This window comes from Cryptomeria japonica, chromosome 8 (genome assembly GCF_030272615.1).
Source record: "Cryptomeria japonica chromosome 8, Sugi_1.0, whole genome shotgun sequence".
Taxonomy (NCBI): domain Eukaryota; kingdom Viridiplantae; phylum Streptophyta; class Pinopsida; order Cupressales; family Cupressaceae; genus Cryptomeria; species Cryptomeria japonica.
This window is the reverse complement of record NC_081412.1, coordinates 70,265,293-70,287,460: the sequence shown is the minus strand read 5'-3', so window position 1 is coordinate 70,287,460 and position 22,168 is coordinate 70,265,293.

The following is a 22,168-nucleotide window of genomic DNA, read 5'->3' as shown; positions in this document are numbered from 1 at the left end:
AATATGGATGTTTGTTTTTCTTTCTTTTCATATGCAAATAAATGAATGTGAATGAGAAATGACTAATGCAATTTTTTTCATTTTTCTATGTAATAAGATGAATTCAAATGAATGATAGTGAATGTATGAATCTATATAAGATGTTTATGTATGCGGCTAACATCTCAAAACACAAGTACTCGATCGGAGAAATGATGAAAAGAGACCACTCAGTGAAGAAATGATGAAGCTTCCAGTGCTCCTTCAAAAAATAGGGAGATCATTGTTACCATACCGACATCACTCTAAATTCACAAGATGCAGAATGAAATGCAAAATGAGATGCAATCCTAAACCTAGTCACTGGACTTTGAAAAGCTTAATTTTCATCATTGAGCATTTTACTATTATGGCAAGCAGAATAGATTTCTTTTCTTTGCATATGCAATATTAATTATCTTGTTTGCAATGACCCTTTTTTCGTTCATATCCTTGGACAGATTACGCATGGACGTGGATTGCACAATGAAGAAATTCCCTCAATATAGACAAAGAAATGATATGGAACCTCCCTGTAGCATTCAAATAAGTGGAGTTGAGGTATGTGAGGCGATTTCACCTTGATGTGAAGGCTCTTATCATAGACACCCAACTAATTTAGATGTTTCCAAATCATTGGAATCATTCCTACAAGCAGAAAACAAAGAACATATTATGCCCCCAATCCTTGCTCCTCTTAGTCAAGATAGACTTTCTCGAGTTACTCAGAGGGATAATAATTGAAAACCAATATAAAAGACAGCACACAAAGAAAATTTTCATGCATAGCTCAAACAGTTTAATGATTGTTTTCAGTTTTGTTGTTTTGCTTGTGTACTCAGTGATAAAAATCTTCAGTAGTCAAGAGGCAGGTAACTGACTCAGAGAGGATGACCAGGTTTCATTGACGTAAAGTTGACTTGGTTGATACTACTTAGGACATGTAATGTGCTCTTGTTGATTACCTAAGACTAGGACATTGATCGGTTTCAAGCCATGAGGGTTCCAACAAATCAGGATGTCACAAAAGTGACTGAAATATGTACAAGCGAAAGAAAATATGCAGGAAAGCGGGCATGCCAATGTTGCATTGATAGATGAAGCGCTTGAGTACAAGAGGCGCCTGTTTACCAAGTTTTCACCTGCTTGGCAAAGATTCATCATTTTTTTTACCAAGGTGCCTGTTTACCAGGTTTTCACCAAAGCATTTTCTCTCATTTCCCCCCCCTTTTTTTTTCTTCTGTTTTTCTTTTTCTTTTTTTTCTTTTTTTTTTTTGAATTTTTTCAGGACTTTTTCTGATTTTTAGGATTTCTTCAGGACTTTTTCTAATTTTTAGGATTTTTTAGGACTTTTTCTGATTTTTAGGATTTTTTTTAGGACTTTTTCTGATTTTTATGATTTCTTCAAGACTTTTTAGCTACATAAGTTGCTAGAGCAGAGAATATTCAAGTGAATAATTTCTTCAAATGGATATTGTTGATTGGTTCATGGAGCTATTCTCCTTTCAATGTTGAGAGTTGATAGGCACCAGAGCCAAAAGCTGCAATAACGATATAGGGACCTAGCTAGCTGGGTTCAAACTTCTCTTTATTGTCTCGAAACTGTTGATTTTTAGGATTTTCTCTTAGAACTAAGTCACCAACCTGAAATTCTTGGTGTTGAACCTTTTTGTTATATCCTCTAGACATTCTCTTTTGATACACTGTGAGATAATCAAATGCCACTTGCTGACGCTCATCCAGCAATTCAAACTCTTACAATCTAGATATTCTATAGCCTTCATCAATAACAAGGCCTTGCAAGGAAACTCTTAGAGATGGTATTTCTACTTCAATAGGTAATACTACTTCGGACCCATACATCAAAAAGAAAGGTGTAGCCCTAGTAGGTGTTCTGATACTTGTTCAATAAGCCCATAATTCAGGATTGAGCTGCAAATGCCAATCCTTCCTAGATTTGTTCATTGTTCTGTGCAAGATAGTCAGTAGGTTTTGGTTAGATTCCTTTGCTTGTCCATTACCTTGAGGGTAATATATTAAGGACCAGTGTTGTTTGATTTTAAATTTCTCATAGAGTTCATCTAGATCTTTGTTCTTGAACTGTCCTCCATTGTTAGTTATAATGGATGAAGGTATATCATACCTACAGATGATATAATTAAGAATAAATAGAGCTACTTGTTTGTCGGTTGTCTTGATTAGCGGAACCACTTCTACCCACTTAGTGAAGTACTCAGTGGTAGTGATAATAAATTTGTGTTCATTAGATGATACAGGATATATTTGGCCAATCAAACGAATGCCCACTGTTGGAAGGGCCAGTGTGGCACAAAGGGTATGAGATCCCTTGCTGGAGCATGGATAAGGTGCCCATGCAGTTGGTACTTTTCATAGGTTTTAGCAAATTTTATAGCTTCTTTCTGCATGTCTGGCCAATAGTAACCAGCCCTTAGTAGTTTTCATGCTAAAGTTAGACTGTTCGAATGGGATCCAGAAACACCTTCATGAACCTCGGATAATGTGCATTGGGACTCTTTAGTTTCTAGACATCTAAGCAAAGTATTATCTAAAATTCACCTGAATAGGTCGTTAGCAATGATGATGTACCGTGACACATTTTAGATTAGGTTACTTTTTTCATTTCGAGAAAGATTAGCAAGGACAACTTGGTCACGCAGGTAAAAGTAAATGTGGCTATAATGAGATGAGTCATGCCCAATAATAGAACATACCATCTGGGACTCGAGAGAATCATATGCAAGGTAATGTAACTCTTCCACCAGGAATTCAAAGCAAAAATTAGATTCCTATAGCTATGGTATAGATGCCAAAGTGGCCATTGCATCTGCTGCTCTATTTGTTGTTCTGGGGATCTACTGAAATGATACGAAGGCAAAGTATTTCTTGAGATCATCCACCATTCTCTTATAAGGCATTAGTTTCTCATCTCTTGTCTAATATAGATCATTGATTTGGTTGATAATGAGTTGAGAATCTCCATAGATGTGTAATTCAACAATCTTCCACTCGATGGCCAGCTTGATCCCGTTTACCAAAGCTTCATATTCTGCAATGTTGTTTGTGCAAGGGAAGAGAATCTTGTAAGCTTTCAAAATTGAATATTTCTGAGGAGTAATAAAAAGTATTCCGGCACCAGAACCATGTTGAGTGAAAGACCCATCAAAGAACATCTTCCATGATTATTCAGTAAGGTGCATGATTGATTCATCTGGGAATTCTATATGCAGAGGTTGACTGTCTTCAAGTGGAGCATCAACAAGTTGGTCTGCAATAACATGTCCTTTGATGGCTTTATGATCCACATATTCGATATAAAATTCTATAAGAACCATGACCCATTTAGCCAGTCTTCCTGTAAGCGTTGCTTTACTGAGAAGATATTTGAGTGGAACAATCTTAGCTACCAGCTTAATAGAGTGTGCCAACATATAGTACCTTAATTTTTGTGATGCAAAGACCAATGCTAAGCATGCTTTCTCTATTATAGTGTAGTTCATTTCATATGACACCAACGTTCTGCTGATGTAATAAATAGCTCATTCCTTTTTATTGTCATCTTGTTGTGTCAGAAGTGCCCCTAGTGAAGTATCTGTAGCTGATATGTACAGGATCAGTGGCTTACCTTGAATCGGTGGCATTAATATGGGTGGATTAGAAAGATATTCTTTGATTTGTTGTAAATATTATTCACAATCTTTATCCTAGTTGTATTGAATCTCTTTCCTTAATATCTTTGTAAAGGGTTGAGCTTTGTCGGCTAGCTGAGATATAAAACACCTTATTGACTAAAGATGGCCCTGTAAACTTCTCATTTGACTGATATTCTTGGGTGAAGGCATTTCCATTATAGCTTGGACCTTTTCAGGGTCAACCTCAATTCCTTTTTTTGAAATTATGTAACCAAGCAATTTTCCTAATGTTACTCCAAATGCACACTTTTTAGGATTTAATCGGAGCTTGAATCTTTCTATTCTATCTAGTATGAGGCCTAGCTCTTGAATATGCATAGATCTCTTCATAGTCTTTACTAGGGTGTCATCAACATAATCTTTCATGTTTTTATGCATCATATCATGGAAGATAGTGGTTACTGCTCTTTGGTAAGTTTCTCCCTCGTTCTTTAGACCAAACGACATAACATTCCAGAAGAAGGTTCCCCATGCACATGTGAAAGCAGTCCTTTCTTGATCTTTAGGTGCTATCTTGATCTGATTGTAACCAGAGAATCCATCCATTAATGAATACATCTCATATCCAGTAGTCATATCTACTATCATATCAATTGTTAGGCCCAATATGGAAAGCTATTGTACTAAGAGAGGAGGGGTGAATCAGTACTCCAAAACCTTTTTCTAATAATAACCTTACTATTATGCATAAACAAAATAGTGCAGTAACATAAAATAAAGTTAAAACAAACAGATAACAATCATACATGATTCACTCCATAACACATATATTTTCGTCATGCAGAAACTCTTGGTTAGAGAGAAAAACTGCAGTGGGGATGGCACCCACAACTTCACTACTACAATAACAAAGATTGCTCGGTTAGAGATACATTTAACTATTCCTGATAGCTTACCCTATTAGGAGTAACAAGATCTATTAGATCTACCTTACTAAAGGATTTCACAACACTATATAAATGTTGCACCTGGTTAGAGGATTTACAATTTATAGACTTGGTTAGAGTCTTTTACCTTGTTAAAGGTATCTCTTACAGCTTCAAAATATTACAATAGAGTCATTACAAGTATCTGCAACTTTACATCTAAAATGTTATAGCAAATTCTATGTGCTCAGAATAAGATTACCTAGCTTGTAGCATACCTCGGTAACCCATATTGTAACTCGATAAATCCTTCTATTTACTCTATTCTTCGACTGTTCACTGATAACCTTCTCAGTGACCTCTCTGTGTCTCTGTAACAGTCTTCCTTCATGCATACACACACATACACTCATACACATTCATCCATACTTATTTCTCTCTTCCCATGCTGTATAAATAGATCTCTTATAGCAGTGATCTAATTCATTGCTTCGGTCTTACAAAAAGATTCCTTGAATGAATAACTAAACAAAATATTTCATTGGTTAGATTGACCTTGAAATCAAACATAATCTTCTAGTGTAATTTCCAATGTAAAAACGGTTAGATGTGCCTCGATCTTGTAACACGTTTTCATGTGCATGTCCAGGTTCAATGTATCTGGTAAAACATTTCACTCGGTGAATATCAACTCGGTGAGTTATCTTTATTGTTCAGTAGCCATGAAACAATACTCGATAAATAGCTCAATGAATACTATGTTCTGTGGTTGCTTTCTTCTATAACCGACTAGACTGTTCATACCGACTTCTCTGTGTGGACCGACTGCATGATTCGATAATACTAACCGACTAGAATATATAGTACGATTTTGAATATAAAACTAATGGCAATTTGATAAGTAGTAACAATCTCCCCTTTTGACATTAGTTGACATGTTTGACAAAAACTACTTTCAAAGTCATAACTCAAAAACTATATACTTGCAAATGACTACACTTGAAAATATATACAATAGTCAATGAAATAGTATATGTAGATATACTCCCCTTATCATTATTCTGTACATAACTCTGAATTTTTCTGCTCGGTTCAGTTCTATGCTTGAGTGCTCTAAATGCTCTGTATAATCTGCTCGGTATACTCCCCTTGTATACAATACTCAAAACTGTGTTGCCAAAACTGTATCACTCTCAAAATATAGAATTACTCCCCCTTTGCCAGGTATTACTTTCCTCTATGTATTATCATAATATTACTCCCCCTTTTTAGAAAACATCATAAACTTAATTTCCATCCGGAGGTGGTAACTGATCAAAAATAGACTTATACTTGGTCTGGGCATCGATGAGGGTGACTGAGAGTGAATCCTTTACACTTTCCATTAAGGAATTTTGTGCTTGAATATCAGCTAAGAGTGATATTAAGCCATCAAGAGTGCTTCCCTCTTGTGTAGTTGATAGGCATGTAGCTGTATTGATCTGTTCCTATATTGATGAGAGATGAGGAAGGAATAGTGTCTGAAGGGTCATTATGTCCATCCTGATTTTATGCTCTTCATTCCTGAGCTCTAACTGTTGAGCCATGAGTTGTTGAAGCTTTTTATAAAAATGTTGAACTGAATTAGGCTGGGTGGTCAACTTAGTTGAGAGATCGGTGATCTCTTTCTCAATTGCATCAGTTTTAATTTTGACATCTTTAATGAATAAGGAAAATGTACACAGTTTCTGGAATAAATAAAGAATATGCTTGAGTTGAGGGGACAACTTAGCAATGAATTTGACAAGTTTTACCTTGCCAATAGCAATGGATTTATGTACTTCCTCTATCATTTTAGCAGTAAGCTCTTTATCCTTGAGCTTGCTTAAGTACTCAGATGCATCAACTCCAGATGTTTCAATCTGATTTAGAAGTTCATCCAATTGAATATGGATGGCTGCATCGGTTGACACTATTGCTAAAGATAGCATTTCTATTAGTAGTGTCCTAACCTTCTAAAGTACTTTATTCTTCTTTTGTATGGCCAGTTGCTTCTCCTATTCAGCCTTTGCTTTGCATAGTTCATTGAATTCAGTGAGTGCTTGCCCTTTCAATTTGGAGATGTCTACATTGGGAAACACTATCGGTTTAGACAAGTCAAATTTGAAACTATGCTTTCTCACCTTCCTTTCTTTTCCTTTGGTCAGTGGCACTAAAACAAGTGCTTGAGAGGCTTGCTAACCCTTGGTAGGTTGCTCGGTAGATGCAACACTTTGGTCAGTTCCTATAGCCATTGTAGTGTCCTTGGGTGGCTCAGTGCTAGGGGTCTCAGCTGTAACATTTGCAGTGCTTGTCTGTGCTTGAGACATCTGATCTTTGGTTGTATCCTCTACTGCTTTAGATTTGGCACCTTCGGTGCCTTTCTCTATGTCCTTGGGAGCTTCGGTTGAGATAGGTGACTTCACCGGTGGATAAGGTTGAACTTGTTCTAAGACAGATTCACTAGAGACAAGTTTTGCATAGGTAGTGCCTTCAATCATTTCCTGCTCTGGTACTGCTTCTTCCATTACATCTTCATCAATTTGAATAGTGTCAACCGGGTCTGGACCTTTCTCGGTGACATCTGGATCTTGTCGGTGACATCAACAATTTCAATTTGAGATTGTTCACTAACATCCTTTTGTTTGAAGATCTCCTGCCACTTGGCTTTTGTCTCATTCTCCACATCAATGTATAGCCCATTCATCAATTTTAAGGCTCTCTATTTGACAAGAAATTTAGAATTGTATGTGGTCAAATGCTCCTTGATTTTTGCTACAGACATATCAGGAAATAGATGGACTAGACTTCTTTGTCTTATTTGTCTCTCTGAGTCCATTGCATATTTCCATCTATTATCAATATGTAAGTATAGTTCACTCGGAAGTGACTTTGCTAGTTTTAATGGAGCTAGCCGAAACTTCAGAAGTGTATAGATGACATCTTCTTCAATCTATTACTTCTCATCATTATTCCTAGTCTCATACTTAACATATCTAAATCCTGCAAATCCACTGTATTCTTTAAGATTGGCACAAAAATTTTCAACACGGTGAATATTTCCCTTTTTGCTTTTCACAATCTGGAATTTATTTGCATCATCAGACTCTATATCACTCGACTCTTTTGCCAAAATGAGTCTCCAAGTAGATTTCTTATAGGTCTTGGTTACCTTTGGTACAGTAACACTATTTTGCTTCTTACTCGGTGATGCAGCTAATGCTCTAGTGTTGGGTCTCTTTGTTGGTGGGGTCGGTAGGGCCTTTGAGATGTCCTATTTCTTTCTTTTCAGAACTTTACCCTTAGGCAACTCTGTGCTTAATGTTATTGCTACCTCTTGAGCTTCTGATTCCTCTTCGATAATGGAAAGATTGCCTTTGACAGGTGTAGAGGAGGATTCTTCTCTGAATTTCTCAGATAAAACCTTTATCATTTTTGTAGCTTTTCTTGTAGCCTTAGGTACTACAATGCTTATTTTTACTTTCTCCTTCACCTCTTCATAGGTTCCATACCTTAGTTCAGTTGCATGCCTTGGCAATGATAAATAGGCATCAATTTGTTGCTGTGTAATATCACAATCAATCTCATAACCCATTGGTTGCAACGATTGAGTCCTCGGTTCAACAACATTTACATAACAATAATCAGTGTCGACCTCAAAACATATATTGTCCTTGTATTTTTCTACCAGTTGTGGTGGAATCCTGTACCTGTTGTGCATTTTCTCTTGGAACTTACTGAAGTAATCATCCATGATATCATTAAAGTTATCACCTAACTTCTTGATGAAGTCATTGATCAGATGGGCGATAGGTCGGTGTAGCTCCCATACTACTTTACCAACTGAGAGAAAGAACTTCTCAAAGTAGAAAAAAATACATACAAGTAGTGAACCAAATTTTAGTGTATTTGCCGAGTTGTTCTTCTTTGGCTTCCTTATTGTGTTTAGGTTCTCAAACAAGTTCTTCAGTAGCACTTCACACAAGTCTACTTTCATTCCCTTCTTCACTATTTTGTAGGCCAAGTCAACTATAGCACATGGTACATTGTTTTCCCTTGCAGATTGGAAGAAACAATAACCAATTACTCTAATTGCAAACTTGAGTTCTGCATCACTGACATTATTCAATTTCAATCCTTGGTAATCAGACTACTCTAGTTAGACTGATTAGCTCTTTTTGTGATATCATTTTCTGTGCTCGTGCATGATCATAGATGGGATACCCGGTTATCAGGTGAATGAATTCCTTAGTGATCTTAAACGGTTGCTCCTGTAGCCACATGAAATCATCATGTACTCTACTCAAAACAAACTTAACCCACTCGGGTTTGAACACACGAGGATAGACTAGGGCGATTTTGATATGCTCAAATTTGCTATCCAGTTTGCCATCAGTGCAAAGTTCATCATATGTGTCACTAATCTCGACATGACCGAGTTCCTCAACACGGAATTTGGTGAAGAATCTAACATCTTCTACTAACAAGACTTGATCCGGGATGAGTGAAAATGCAGTTTTTTCATCTGGTTCAAAGGCAACTTTGGGAGTTAAAGAATATTTCAGCGAGGGATTCTCCACATTTTTGACAACAACGGGGTCTTGGATCTTGGGTGCCATGGTAGGTTTTGGGTAAGATTTGACAAATTATCCTTAGGGTTTACAAACGAATGACGCTTCACACTTGGTGGACAATAGCAATTTGACTAGATCAGAAACTAGCTAAACAGTGAATAGATTTGATGTAAATACCTTGAAATTTGGTCTGCTCTGCTTCTTGAAAACTTGGTGAATGAAAATGACCGTGAAAACACTTCTAAGTACTCAAAAATACCTTATCGGGCTCCATGCAAGTTAGGTCAAGACATTAAATGCACTTGGTTCACCTTTTACCGATTAACTCCTTTTTGTGTTTTAACTGAGTAACCAACTTTCCTTTATTAACCGACTTGACAGGCTTCCTATATACATCAACTTGACAGGTTTCCCATATAGTATATAAACTGACTAATTGCATCTTAACTATGCAGATTTTGAATTTTGTACATAATAGAATAGGAACCGTTATGATTTAACCTTTAGAGAATGTAGTCCCTTCATACCTTTTCTTGACTAATTTGAAATAGGTGCACCTAACTCGGTAGGTAAGGTGCTTTCTTCATCTGACATAATTTCCTTCTTTCCAAATCATCTTGAATTTTTCTTTTATCTCTTCAGTGTCTCTTCTAGGTTGATCTCTGCAATCTCCAGCTAAATGTCCAACTTTGTGACAATGAAAACATGCCATACCAGGATTTCCCCATGATCTTCGGTTGTTCATTCCAAACCTTATAAAACAGTTGGCACTAATATGTCCATATCTTCCACAATATTCGCACCATATCCTTGTATTGTAATCCCATGGGGATGGCACCCACAACTTCACTACTGCAATAATAAAGAATGCTTGGTTAGAGCTACATTTAGCTATTTCTGATAGCTTACCCTGTTAGGAGTATTAAGATCAGTTAGATCTACCTTACTAAAGGATTTTTACAGCACTATATAAGTGTAGCACCTGGTTAAAGGATTTACAATTTATAGACTTGGTTAGAGTCTTTTACCCTGTTAAAGGTTTCTCTTACAACTTCAAAATATTACAATATAATCATTACAAATATCTGCAACTTTACATCTGAAATGCTAAAGCAGATTCTATGTGCTCTAAAAAAGATTACCTAGCTTGTAGCATACCTTGGTAACCCATAATGAAACTCCGTAAACCCTTCTATTTACTGTGTTCTTCGTCTGTTCACTGATAACCTTCTTGGTGACCACTTTGTGTCTCTGTAACAGTCTTCCTTCATGCATACACACTGCTATCTCATCATATCATCTCATCTTTCTAACCCTAGAATCATGTTGTATATAAAGATCTCTTATAGCGGTGATCTGATTCATTGCTTTGATCTTACAAAAAGATTCTTCGAATGAATAACTAAACAAAAAATCTCATAGGTTAGATTGGCCTTGTAATCATACACAATCTCAGTGCAATTTCCAATGCAAAAACGGTTAGATGTGCCTCGATCTTGTAACACGTTTTCATGCGCATGTCCAGGTTCAAAGTATCTAGTAAAATGTTTCACTCGGTGAATATCAACTCAGTGAGTTAACTTTACCACTCGGTAGCCATGAAACTTTACTCGGTAAACAGCTCAGTGAATATTGTGTTCTGTGACTGCTTTCTTCAGTAACCGACTAGACTGTTCATACCGACTTCTCTCTATGTACCGACTGCATGATTCGATAATACTTAACCGACTAGAATATAGTATGACTTTGGATATGAAACTAATGGCAATTTGATAAGTAGTAACAATCTCCCCTTTTGACATTAGTTGAGATGTTTGACAAAAACTACTTACAAAGTCATAACTCAAAAAAAAACTATATACTTGACAAAATGACTATACTTGACAATATGTACAATAGTCAATAGTATATGCAGATATACTCTCCTTATCATTATCCTATACATAACTCTGAATTTTGCATGTTCGGTTCTATTCTGTACTTGTGTGCTCTGAATGCTCTATATATTCTGCTCGGTATACTCCCCTTGTATACAATACTCAAAATTGTGTTATCAAAATTGTACTACTCTCCAAGTGTACAATTACTCCCCCTTTGCTGGGCTTTCCTCTATGTACATAATATTACTGTTCCTCAGTTCATGTAAGGATCTAATCTGAGAGTCCTGCTGAAGGGTAGGTACCCTAATCTGAATATGTACCTATGTCATGGTCCCTCCCATGCCTGTCCCTATCTAAGGTGTTGGTGGAAGTAGAACATTTGATATCCTCCTCTGGGTAGGTTTCTTATCCTCCTCTATACCCCCCATAGCCGCTAACACTGCACCTACCCTGCCAGTAGCACATCTAGATGCAATAAAAACAACATTCATTATGTCAGGCCTAGTTTGAGTCAAATAAAGTGGACCTCCAATCATAGATTTGTATCTTGTAGGATTTACCGGTGTAGAAACATCTTTTCTTGTCAATTTTTCACTCGTAACCATAGGAGTACTTATCGGTTTAGAATCTCCCATACCAAATTTCTTCAACAATTCCCTAGCATACATATTTTGACAGATAAAAATACCTTTATCAGTCTGAGTAATCTACAAAACCAAGAAAAATTTCATTTCCCCAATCATAGACATTTCAAATTCTTTCTCCATATTCTTAGAAAATTCGATGCATAACTTATCTTCACCTCCAAAAATGATGTCATCAATAATCAATATATTATCATCAGTAACCTTATAATAATTATTATTGTCAGCATTACCCTTAGTAAAACTAAGTCTCAAAATATATTTATCCAACCTTGCATACCAAGCTCTAGGTGCCTGTTTCAATCCATATAAATATTTCCTTAACCTGCAAACCATGTTTGTATCATCTGATAGTAAAAAACCATCAGGTTGCTCAATATAAAATTCCTCATCAAGATCCCCATTCAAAAATGCATACTTAACATCCATCTGATAAACCTTGTAGATCTTATGGGAAGCATAGGCAAGAAATAATCTCACAGCTTCAATCCCAGCTACCGATGCAAAAGTCTCACCATAATCATTTCCTTCCTTCTAAGAATGTCCTTTACAAACCAATTTATCTTTACAACTTGACCATCCTCATTCATTTTATTTCTAAAAACCCATTTAGTTCCAATAACATTCTTATTTTTAGTTCGAGGAACCAAAGTCCATGTGTTATTCTTCTCAATCTGACCTAATTCTTCTTTCATATCTTTCAACCAATATTCATCTTTGCATGCCTCAATTACTGATACCGGTTCAACTTGAGAAATTAAAGATACCTCATTAGTTGTCAATCTTCTTCTTATCATAACTCCATTGTTCTTATCCCCAATGATCTGATCTTCTGAATGATTCAATCTCACATACCTTAAACCATTTTTCTCACAAATATTAAACTCACCGGATGTGAATTTTCCACCATGATCTGACCAGAAACATTTAATCTTCAATCATGTCTCAGTTTCCATTTTAGCCTTAAATATTTTAAACTTTTCAAATACCTTAGATTTCTCCCTTAGAAAAGTAACCCACATCATTCTAGAATAATCATCAATGATTAGCATAAAATATCTATCACCTTGAAAACTTTTAACTCTAGCAGGGCCACACAAATCAGTATGAATAAGATCAAGAACATCATTAGATTTATCTTGTATACTCCTAAAAGAGGTTTTGACCTATTTACCCATTTGACATTCTTTACATACCAAATTATAGGGCTTCACAATCTTAGTGTTGGCATTATGTGAACTAATATGAGGACATGATAGACATTGTATGTTGTCATTGATGTCAATATGCTGAAGAAGAGAGAACTGGTATGTTACCAAGAACCAGTATATGTGAGAACTAGTATGTTACCAAGAACTAGTTTATGTGAGAACCGGTATAATATTGTGAACCGGTATATGTGCCGAAGTGAAGCGGTGTATTTGTTCAAGGTGAACCGACATGTTGATATGGGAACCGGTACATGGAAGCTTTGTATGACTATCGATTGGTAGTCTCAACTTTAGGGTTTCCGGTTGAAGTGCTTCAAGCCTGTGTGACTCAACCGATGACTTTGTGTGATTAGTTAGCATTGTAACGAAGAATAGATCATGTTACCAGGTCAGCCTTGTGCGCATGAAGAATCTTGCATGAAGAAGATTGTTCCTTTCTACCTTGGGAATGTGTGAAGTCTGTAAATGGTGAAAACGTGTGATGGGTTATCCGTCGCCATGAAAGCGGTGGAAAATGAATGATGGAGATCATCTTGAGATCAGTTCAAGACTATTGCATTTAATGCAATGTTCTCAATGGTCAGGATTGAACCATTTGAATTGCTCAACCTAACAGGTTTAGGGTTTAGGGTTTATGCTACCAACCTATCTATTTCCTATAAGGTCGTTGTTGTGTTTCTTTCTGAGGTTGTTGGCAAAAGTTGTGTGTGTGTATCCAAGTGAAGAAATATGTGATTCTTGTCAGACTAGAGGAGAGAAGTGATACCTACAGAGTGTAAGTGTAGAAGGTGAAGAGGAACTAAAGCGGACTTGCATTGGCATTGAGTGTTGTTACCAGATCATTGTAATACCTGTTGATCTCTAACCACTTCAACAGATGGGAAATCCCTTAACAGGGTAGCTTTAACCGGCTTACTGTAAATCCTTTGACAGGGTGACTCAAAACCACTGAGTTCTTGAAATCCTCTAACAAGGTAACCTTTAATAAGGTTTAACCCTTAACTGGGTATTCTAGCCATCCCTTAACCAGGTGATCCCTAATAGGATCAGTTCCTAACAGAACCTATTGTATCAGTCTTTAACCGGACAAGGCTCCTAACAGAGCGGACTTCTAAAGAGTTCAAAAACAGCTTGTGGGTATTCATCCCCAACGTGGTTTTTTCTAGTTGGGTTTCCATGTGAAAAATATGTGTCATGTGTGGTGTTATTCATGTGATGGTTTAAGTGATTTGTGTCTGAAGGTAAATCATGTTGATCTAGTTGTTTATATAATTTTGATGATAGATTACCTATTCATGCACTAGGGTTAAATGGAAATGAAGTATTAGATTGTATGAAAAGATAAGTGTCAATCAGTTTATGCTTGTCTCGGTTATTCAAGGTTTTGTCGGTTGTACTCTGTTTAAGACCAGTGTTACTGTTTGTTTGCCAAAGCATCGTGTCTACTAACAAACCGGTTTTATGAATGTGTTTTTATCTGTACTGATTCACCCCCCCCCTTTCAGTACCGCTTTGTTACTATCAATTCGTCATTGAGTTATCAATTGGTATAAGAGCGTCCTCTAGGTCCTCTGTGTTATAAGCTTAACCACTTGAGGAAAAGATCCTAGTCTAATGATGAAGAGGGAAGGTCCAAAGTTCAACAAAGATAATTTCAATATATGGAAAGACAAAATGAAGATATACATCAGAAGGATGGGTGTTAAACACTAGAGCTATGTTGAGAATGCTTATGTTTCCCCTACAAGTACTCTCACCGATGACCAAAAGAGAGAGATGCGGGAGAATGGGCAAGTCATGGAAGCCCTAATTAGTAGTTTATCTGACATTGAGTTTATTGATGTCCAAGATAAAGTAAATCCCAAAGAAGTATGGGATACTCTTGAAAATATCTATGGCGGTGATGAGTATGTAAAACAAGCTAAGGAAGAAATCCTTAAAGGGAAGTTTGAAGACATGCAGATGGTTGAAGGTGAGACCATTCAATAGTATAGAATAAGAATCAAAACTATTGTCGAAGATATCAAGAGTGCAGGTGGTAAAATGGAAGATTCCACTGTGGTAAGCAAAGTTATGAGATCCTTATTACTAGTCTATGCAATAAGGGTTGCTGCTATTCAGGAGTTGAGATTAATAGACAAGACTAAGGTATCCCTAGACTCCATCATTGCAAAGTTGACAGCCTATGAGCTAAATAGTTTTGATGGCAGTGTTCAAAAGACTAAATCAACTTTTAAAGCTTCTGTTGTACCATCTAGAAAAGGAAAAGAAGCAAGCACCAGTGGTGAACCAAGACAAAGCAGAGAAATGGATGATGAGGAGATTCTAATGGAATTTGAAGCTCTTCTTTCCAGGAAACTTCCTAAAGGAACTGGTAAATACAGAGGTAAGCTCCCTTTGAAATGGTTTTCTTGTAACCGGATAGGACATATTGCTATAAATTGTCCTAATGGTGACAACAAGGAAAAACCGAAAAGGTTCAAGAAATTCAAAGGAGGAAACCACAGAAACTGTTTTGTGGCAGTTGATGAAGGTGTCACAGATGAGGAATCAGAAGATGAAGAAAATGAAGATATTGTGTTTGTTGCTGTCAAGGAAGATGTGTTAGACAAGAAGGCTCTTGTCTCCCGCTTTGATAATTCCAATGAGTGGATTATTGATAGTGGTTGTTCTCACCATATGACTAGTGACTGGAGCAAGTTTCTATCCTTGGAAGAGTATGACAGTGGTGTGGTTTGCTTTGTTAATGATGCACCATGTATGGTCAAAGGCAAAGGGTCCATCTCTCTGCATGGAAAGAGTAGTGCTGACAATGTGTATTGGGTTGATTGTCTTAGACACAACCTTCTAAGTGTTGCCCAGCTGAATAATAGTGGTCTCACTCAGGAATTCAAGAATGGAGTGTGCAGAATCAAAGGAAAGAATGGTGAATTGGTGGCCACTGACATGCAGACCAAAGGTAACCTATTTCAGCTAAATGTGAATATCAGTACATGTCTTAAGGCCAAGTTTGATGACAACTGGATATGGCATAGGAGACTCTGCCATGTAAAATTTGATAACATTGTGAAGGCCAGTAAGATCAAGGCAGTTAGAGGGTTATCGGTGCTGACCAAACTAGAAAATACCTTGTGCAGAGAGTGTCAAGTGGGGAAAATGTCTTCCTCAACCTTTAAAGGTAAACCTTTCACTGCTAACAATTTACTTGATCCTGTGCATACTGATTTGTGTGGTCCTATGAAAACTAGGAGTGTGTAGGCTGATAGGTACTTCATGATTCTAACTGATGACTGCTCAAGAATGATGTGGGTCACATTCTTGAAAGATAAGTCTGAAGCTTTTGGAAAGTTCAAAGCTTTTAGAGCATTAGTGGAGAAGGAAAGCGGTAAAAGGATCAAGTGCCTTAGAACTGATCAAGGAGGGAAATTCACTTCCAGTGAATTCAATAAGTTCTGTGAAGAACATGGCATCAAGAGGCAACTATCTGCCCCCCACACTCCACAATAGAATGGCCTAGCAGAGAGGAATAATCAGACTATGGTTGAAGTAGCAAGAACAATGTTGATTCAAAGAAAGGTTGCTCACACCTTTTGGAGAGAAGTGATGAGCATTGTAGTCTACACAATGAACCAGGTACTCATCAAGAAATGTAAGGATAAAACTCCTTATGAGTATTGGACCGGTAAGACACCTGTGGTTAGCTACTTTAGATTGTTTGGTAGAAAATGTTACATCAAGAGGAGCGAACACCAGAGCAAATTTGATGTGAAATGTGATGAGGGAATATTCCTAGGATATTACACCAAGAGCAAAGCTCTCAAGTGTTTCAATAATAGGACTCAAAGAATTATGGAAAGCATAAATGTGAGAGTTGATGAAACCTTTGCGAAAAATGAGGAAACTGGTAGTGAGGAAGCGATAAATGAACCGGTTGTAACCTTTTGGGAACTGATTGCCAGTCAACCAAGTACCAGTAACAGTGTTCCTACACCGGTAGATGTAGATGCTGATACTGATGGAGATGAGGATGAAGAAGAAAAGAAAGAGGAATCTGTTAAGACCATTCCTCAGTATGTCAAGCTGAATCATGATCCTAAGTAGATCATAGGAGATAAGGATGCAGGAATCCTTACAAGAAGAAAGGTCAGAGAAAACTCATGTATGATCTCTGAATTTGAGCCTAAATCATTTAAAGAGGCACATAAAGATTAAGACTGGATCAAGGCAATGGAAGAGGAACTTGACCAGATAGAGAGAAATGGTACATGGTCTTTGGTACCCAGACCGAAGCATAAAAATGTCATCAATACAAAATGGGTTTTCAGGAATAAGCTAAATGAGGATGGCACAGTGATTAGAATAAAAGCCAGACTGGTGTGTAAAGGATATGCCCAAGAAGAAGAAGAAGACTATGGAGAAACCTTTTCTCCTGTAGCCAGATTGGAAGGTGTTCGTATGCTTCTTGCATATGCAGCTTTTAAAGGATTCAAAGTATATCAAATGGATGTAAAATTTGCATTCCTAAATGGTTTACTTGAAGAGGAGGTGTATATAGAGCAACTAGATGGGTTTTCCCTATCTGAAGACAGTGACATGGTGTGTAGGCTACATAAAGCCTTATATGGTCTAAAGCAGGCACCTAGAACATGGTATGAACGCATGCACTCCCATCTTGTGAGGATTGGATTTGAGAGAAAAAACGAAGATAGCAATATCTACTTGAAATCAAAAGGAGATCAGATCCTGATCTATGAGGTATTTGTTGATGACATTATCTTTGGTGGAGATGACAAGATTAGTCATGAGTTTCCAGATGAGATGAAGAAAGAGTTTGAGATGTCACTCATAGGGGAAATTAAGTTCTTCATTGGACTGCAAATTCAACAAATGAAAGATGGAATCTTTATCACTCAGTCCAAGTATGTCAAAGAGGTGTTGAAGACCTTTGGCATGGAAGATAGAAAACCAGTTGGTACACCGATGGTGACCAGTTGTAAACTATCCAAAGAGGATGACTCAGCATTGGTTAATGAGAAGGAATACCGATCAATGATTGGTAAGTTGCATTATGTAGTGCATAGCAGACCAGATATTTCACATACAGTTGGCATTATTGCAAGGTTCCAGAAAAGTCCAAGAGAATCCCACTTGGTTGAAGTCAAGCGGATTCTTAGGTATCTGAAGGGAACTATTGATTATGGATTATGGTATCCATATAGCAAGGATTTCAACTTGAAACTATTCACAGATGCTGATTGGGCAAGTAATGTGGATGACCGGAAGAGCACAATCAATGGTGCATTCTTTCTCAGTGGTAGACTGGTGTCATGGATGAGTAAGAAGCAGAGTTGTATCTCTCAGTCTATAGTGGAAGCAGAGTATGTTGCAGCTTTCATGAACTGCACTCAGACAATTTGGATGAAGCATGTATTAAATGGTTTCAAAGTTCCTGTATCTGAACCGATAAGTATATTTTGTGACAATACTAGTGCAATTAATATCTCCAAGAATCTAGTTTTACATTCTAGAACCAAGAAATTTGAGCTTAAGTATCATTTCTTGAGGGAAAAGGTTCAAAACAAAGAGATTGCACTAGAACATGTTTCCAGTAAGGAGCAGTTAGCAGACATATTCACCAAGACTCTCCCAAAGGCTACATTTATGTACTTAAGAGGTGAATTAGGGGTGCTGCCCCTTCAAGAGGTGAACTAAAGCTATATGCTTGACATCAGTCAGGTATTGCATAGTCAATTTTTTTTTTAGGATTGATGTGTTGAAGGATGCTACTCCTCAGGGGAGCAACATAATGGCACATGGAAGCTTGTGCCCCACTTTGGCATTATTGTCAAAGGGGGAGAAGAAGTGAAGTGGAGAAGATATCTGCAGAAATTGGGGGAGAAGATGTGAAGCGGAGAGATATCTTTGTATATTGCCATCAATGCCAAAGGGGGAGATTGTTGGCATTATGTGAACCAATATGAGGACATGATAGACATTATATGTTGTCATTGATGTCAATATGCTGAAGAAGAGAGAACTGGTATGTTACCAAGAACTGGTGTATGTGAGAACTGGTATAATATTGTGAACCGGTATATGTGCCAAAGTGAAGTGGTGTGTTTTTTCAAGGTGAACCGACATGTTGATATGGGAACCGGTACAAGGAAGCTTTGTATGACTACCGGTTGGTAGTCCCAACTTTAGGGTTTCCGGTTGAAGTGCTTCAAGCCTGTGTGACTCAACCGGTGACTTTGTGTGATGAGTTAGCATTGTAACGAAGAACAAATCGTGTTGCCACATCAGCCTTGTGCGCATGAAGGATCTTGCATGAAGGAGATTGTTCCTTTCTACCTCGGGAATGTGCGAAGTCTGTAAACGGTGAAAATGCGTGATGGGTTATCAGCCACCATGAAAGCGGTGGAAAATGAATGATGGAGAATGTCTTAAGATCAGTTCAAGACTGTTGCATTTAATACAATGTGCTCAATGGTCAAGATTGAACCGTTTGAATTTCTTAACCTAACATGTTTAGGGTTTAGGGTTTATGCTACCAACCTATCTATTTCCTATAAGGTCATTGTTGTGTTTCTTTCTAAGGTTGTTGGCAAAACTTGTGTGTGTGTATCCAAGTGAAGAGATACATGATTCTTGCCAGACCAGAGGAGAGAAGTGATACCTGCAGAGTGTAAGTGTAGAAGGTGAAGAGGAGATAAAAGAAGATCTGCATTGGCATTGAGTGTTGTTACCAGATCATTGTAATACCTATTGATCTCTAACCACTTCAATAGTTGGGAAATCCCTTAATAGGGTAGCTTTAACCGGCTTACTGTAAATCCTTTGATAGGGTGACTCAAAACCATTGAGTTCTTGAAATCCTCCAACAAGGTAACCTTTAACAGGGTTTAACCCTTAACTGAGTATTCTAGCCATCCCTTAACCGGGTGATCCCTAACAGGGTCGGTTCCTAACAGAGCCTATTGTATCAGTCTTTAACCGGACAAGGCTCCTAATAGAGCGGACTTCTAAAGAGTTCAAAAACAGCTTGTGGGTATTCATCCCCACCGTGGTTTTTCCCAGTTGGGTTTCCACGTGAAAAATCTGTGTCATGTGTGGTGTTATTCATGTGATGGTTTAAGTGATTTGTGTTTGAAGGTAAATCATGTTGATCTAGCTGTTTATATATTTTTGATGATAGATTAAATGTTCATGCACTAGGGTGAAATGGAAATGAAGTATTAGATTGTATGAAAAGATAAGTGTCAACCTGTTTATGCTTGTCTCAAATATTTTGGGTTTTGTTGGTTGTACTATGTTTAAGACCGGTGTTACTGTTTGTCTGCCAAAGCACAGTGTCTGCTGACAAACCGGTTTTAGGAATGTGTTTTTGTCTGTACTGATTCACCCCCCCTCTCAATACCAGTTTGGTACTATCCATTCATCATTGAGTTATCACTTAGGTATATCTCTAACTGCCTTAGTTGAACTGATCTTCACAATGCAATCAAAGTTCACATGACACAACCTTTTATGCCATAGCCAACTCTCATCAATTTGTGCAATCAAACATGTCTTCTCACTGGAATTCAAATGAAATATATTACCTTTTGTCTATGTACCAGTTGCAATCTCCAAACCAAGTTTGTTAATGATTTTGTATTTTGATGAGTTGATACTTTGTTATATTTTTATCCTCAGAACTCTTGAGTTTTTGTTATCTTTTGGTTTGCATAGTAGTAGTAATGTATTAGAAGTTTACTATATGTATTCCATATGTTAGGCTTGAACTTATTAAATCATGTTCTACCTTTGCTAGTCTATTCCTACAGCCAAGTCATTTATTCCTGCAACCATGTGATTTATTCATGTAGTCATACGGATTATTTAGGGTAATATCTTATGTGAATTAATAGATGTGCTAATTAAATAAAATGTGTATGATGTCCTCGTATGTTATTTATGTTGTAGTGCAAATAATAAATGATGTCGCGGTGGATGTTCTCCTATCGCGCTTAATGAAGGAAAGGATACATATCAGATAACTGAAAATCAAATTATAGAGTACCTGAGCAAGCGCAAGGTACGACATAAGTGGAGTAGTCAAGCGACATTACAAATGTATAACTTCAGTGGGTATTGAATTTACAAATACTGCCATGACATGTAAAGACTATGGTGCAGTTTAGATCCACGTTTCCTATAGCATAGCTCCAGTTATCTTCTTTATCAATCAATCATCCGCCTCTTCTTTTGGGTGTGATTTGTGTGGTCTTTTGTAGTTAATTTTTTTTTAATAAAGAGTTCTTCTTCTTCTCAAGAGAGTTAGAGAGAGGGAGAGAAAAAAAGGGAGGAATAGAGAAGAGAGTTTGGATAGTCATTCTAGAGTTTCTTTTTAAAACTATGTATTCACTTTCAGAAAATGACGAATAAAAGTTATGTTATTCTAATCTATTAAAGAGTTATTTTTCGGGAAGCCTGATATCACTCATCCAAGGGGGTCCACTTGGTGAGTGATCCCGTGTGTTCGTTAAAATTAGTTTTCTTTTCTTAGTAGTAGTAGAAGTTCTTGCATTGACTGTTGTTGCAGCCACTGGAAATAGATCCACTGACTATTCCTGCAGCCAAGCCAGGATTGAATAAATTATGTTTATCAGCATTGAATTTATACAACATTGCTTTTATGAGTTTATGCAGAAGCCTTTATGTAGCTCTTCATAGTTTCCATTTTTGTTTACCTTTTTTTCTGCATAATGTTAGTTGTTGCAGTAATGCAGAATAGCTGTTGTAGGAACTTAGCGTACATATAGTGCAGACCCATTTCAAGTACTACGTCCCTGGGTTGACAATAAAATGAACAATAGCTATAGAAATAGTGACTTTACCAAATGAATGTCCAAACTTCGAGTTGAGACTTCAATTAGAGTTATTATTCATATTGTTGGGGTGAATATTTTTGGCGTCGTTGTCAGGGATGGTGTCAAACTAAGAACCTGTTATGGTTATTATCTTTTCAGTTTTTAGTTAATTGTTTTTTTCGGCATACTTGACTGTTCAAAAAATTTCATGAATCTGCATGCATAGATGAAGAAGAGATGTTCTAGGTAGATTTATGCCCAATCATCCTAATCATGCATAAAATAATTCCTCAGATATAAATCCTTTTGTTGAACTTTAGCAAATCCCTAAGAATTTGAATAACCTTGAATCCGAATTCCCAGAAGGTAGTCTTCATTTCCTCTTTGGACCTCAA